Source organism: Myotis lucifugus, unplaced genomic scaffold (assembly GCF_000147115.1).
Source record: "Myotis lucifugus unplaced genomic scaffold, Myoluc2.0 scaffold_8, whole genome shotgun sequence".
Taxonomy (NCBI): domain Eukaryota; kingdom Metazoa; phylum Chordata; class Mammalia; order Chiroptera; family Vespertilionidae; genus Myotis; species Myotis lucifugus.
The window spans coordinates 13,004,278-13,007,874 of record NW_005871056.1 but is presented as its reverse complement, the minus strand read 5'-3'; positions in this window follow the sequence as shown (position 1 = coordinate 13,007,874).

The following is a 3,597-nucleotide window of genomic DNA, read 5'->3' as shown; positions in this document are numbered from 1 at the left end:
AAATGCCACCTTTCTTCCTCCGCCCGCGGGGAGGGTTATATCCCGCCCCCCCCCCTTTTCCCTTTTTCCTGTTTTTTTTCCCCCCCTGGGGACGCGGTTTTTTTTTTTTTTTTCCAAATTTTACCGGCGTTTTTTTTTTTTTTTCCGGGTTTTTGGGCGGGTTCCAAACCAAACGGGGGCGCCCGATATTTTTTGGGGAAAAAATAGGGCCCCAAAAGGTGGGCCCAAGAAACTCTTCAAAGGCTTTTTGGGCGGGGGGGCCCCTGGGCCCCCCTCCCTAATTTTGGGGTGAAAGGGCCCCTCCTGTGTGGGGTTCTTCAAAAGGTTCCGCCCCTGGGGGGGACAGGGGGCGTGGGATCTGGGGGGGGGGGGGGGGGGGGGGGGGGGGAGATGCAGGGTTCCGAAATCAGGCCAAGGAAGCTGGATGTTATGCTGAGACTGTTGGGGAGCCATGCAAAACAGACACGATCAAATTTATGTTTTAGACAACAATTTGGCTACCTTATTTTGGATTGGTGGGGAAGCTGTGGGAGGTAGGCATCCGGTGAGCGTGAGCCAGGGCAGGAGAGATAAGGACAGGGCCAGGGTCCTGCACTGTCTGAAGCCACCAGTCACGTGTGGCTGGTTATGGAGCCTTTGAAACGCGACTGGTCGGAATTGAGAGGTGCTGTATGTTTAAAACACACACTGGATTTTCAAGACGTGGTATGAAAATAAAATATATACAATAGCTTATTTTGGATATATTGGGTTAAATAAAATATATTATGAAAGTTGGTTTCACCTGCTTCTTTTTGCTATTTTTAAAGTAGCTACTGGAAAATTAAAATTTTTTTCATAGGCACATAGAGCTCACAGTGTATTTCTGTTGGACAGCATTGAGTTAGAGGGTAGAATGGACAGGGCTTGGTGGTCAGTGGACTGTGGGGGTGAGGGAGACCCTGTTCTAATTGCAAGTTCCCACTCCCCTCCAACTGCTCCGTTGTGATGACAGCATAGTCTAGAGGCAGAAAGAAGGGGCCACAAGGAAGAGCCAATAGAGTTAGTTTTTATCTCACACACACAATTCATATCGTCACAGGAAGAACTATTTAGAAATAGGTTGACAGAACAGGCAATTAGACCTCTGTCCTGGAGGGATGTAAGAAGAAACTTGAAGACCATCACAAAGCAGGGAAAAGGAAGTTGAACTAATTATTCTCAAAATATGGTCCCTGGACCAGCAGCATCAACAGCCCTTTTTAGAAAAGCAAATTCTCAGGTCTCATCACAGTCCTACTGAATCACAAACTCTGGAGGCGGGACCCACAATTTGTAATTTAACAAGCCCCCAAGGTGATTCTGATGCCTACTCAAGTTTAAGAACCACTGGACTAAATAATATCCCTACCATATGTGAATGACTGACACATAGGAGGTGATAAAAAAAAATAGCCACTACCTTTTGCTGGCCTTCCAGTTCCAAGTTGAGGTACTTCCCCTCTGAGCAAATGCAGAATTTACCTCTTGCAGCACCTGGTTGTATGTGAACTTGGCGCAGGATGGAGGCACAGACTCAGGGCATTTCCTATTTGTGTCACAGGCAGAACTTCAGGACCACGACAGAGCTGCCAGATGTGTAAGGGAGGCCCCAGCTCAACTTCATCCCAAGGTGACCCCACTGCTGAGTGTGTGTGTGTGTGTGTGTGTGTGTGTGTGTGTGTGAGAGAGAGAGAGAGAGAGAGAGAGAGAGAGCATGTGAGGGGGGGGTGTTGATTCATGAGGCAACCCCCCACTGTCCTGTGGGCACAGCTGACAGCCCCGGGCGAGCCAGCTCAGCAGCTGAGCGTGGCATCTGGCTTCCCTGCATTCCAGAACTGCCAGCCTGAGGCCCACCTGACTCAGCAAGCACGTGCGCTCTGGAGACACCAGAAGCTCAGACACAGTCTCCACATCCATACAAACACGAGGAGAAGGCAGCTCCTACCCACGGTGAGATGATCTGTACAAAGTGCTCAGATCAGTGCCTGGACAGCTAGCCCTCACTGCCCCTTGGCATTCTTGTGATGAGGCCGTGGGATCCCTCCGGCTGATGGAAACTCCCCAGTGACCTCTTCTGTCTGAGGATTATGCACTGTAGGTATAAGGGGGAAAGAATGTGCACCTACTATGAGTACCCAGTTCCTGACAAAGACCCTTGTAATTCCCTTAGTTGATGGAGGTGATCAGCTCACCTTACACAGAGCTCCTAAATCCCTTGACATTTTCTGGGTGATGGAAGCCTCTTTTGTTCTAACGAGCCAACTCTTGGTGAGCTCTTGGATAGCTCCAGGATGGGGCTGGTCACCAGGAAGACCGAGCTGTGATTAGAAACTTGGAACTTTCAGCCTCTGGGAGGGGAGAGAGGCTGGAGACAGAGCTAATATCTGGTCGTGCCTAGGTGATGAGGCCTCCATAAGAATCCCTCATTTATGGGGTTCAGAGAGCTTCCAGGTTAGTGTGCCAGGAAGGTGGTGTACCCCAATTCCACGGGGACAGAAGCCCCTGTACTTGGGGCCCTTCCAGACCTCACCCTATGTTCCACTTCATCTGGCTGGTCATTTATATCCTTTATAGCAATATAATAAACCAACAAACATAAGTAAACTTGTTCCTAAGTTTTGTGAGCTTTTCTAACTAATTATTGAACCTGAGGAGGAACCCTCGATTAATAGTAGGTCAGTCAGAACTGGGGGAGGCCTAGACTTGCAATTGGCATGTGAAATGGAGGAAGTGTCTCGGAAATAAGCCCTTCACATTTGGAGGCTGTGCTAACGATGGGTAGTTAGTGCCAGAATTGCTTGGTATGAGGGGGAAAAAAATCACATATTTGGTGTCAACACTTAAGAATACTAGCATTGAACATGTAAGTAAATACATTGTAGATAATGAGAGCAAGACCTACCCCCGTTAAAGAAAGACATTACAGCCTGGCCGGTGTGGCTCAGTGTTTGTCTTGTTATCCAAGGCCACACAGCCAGGAAGCAGCCTTGCAGGGATTTGAACCCAGGATTGTCTTGCTCCAAAGCAGGAGCTACTCGCTTTCCCAAGAGCCAGCAGCCTCCTGGCTATTTAGAGAGGGCTCTCCTTGTCCTCCTACAGGTCCTTCCACACAACTTGAATGTAACTGTGGGCAGGTTCACGGAAGAATTGTTGCCCAAGGTATTAAGGGTTCTGGAGTCCGTCCTAACTCCATCCCAGATGGGTGACCCTTAGCAACCCCCTTTGCCTCTCTGGGTTTCAGCTGCCTCGCTATAAAATGAAGAAACGGATCCGGATGCCTGAGGGTTGGGGGTGGCAGGCAGCGCCCTTGGTGCACACTTTTCAGATCCTACCTGGCTCTTGGACAGATCGGCATGAGAAGTGGGGTAGGGTGGAAGGGCTGTGGGTGGCTTGACCTACAAGTAGCAGCTCCTGTTCCCTGAATGCTTTGGGGAGAAAGCTGAGGCCCAGAGAAGTACAGCGACTTGGCCACGGCTACCCAGGAAGGGGTGTGGCGGAACTAGGATTCCAACCTGAGACTGTAATACCAGGCCTAGGCCACCGAGCAGGGTCGAGGGGCTCGGCGGGAAAAGCCGG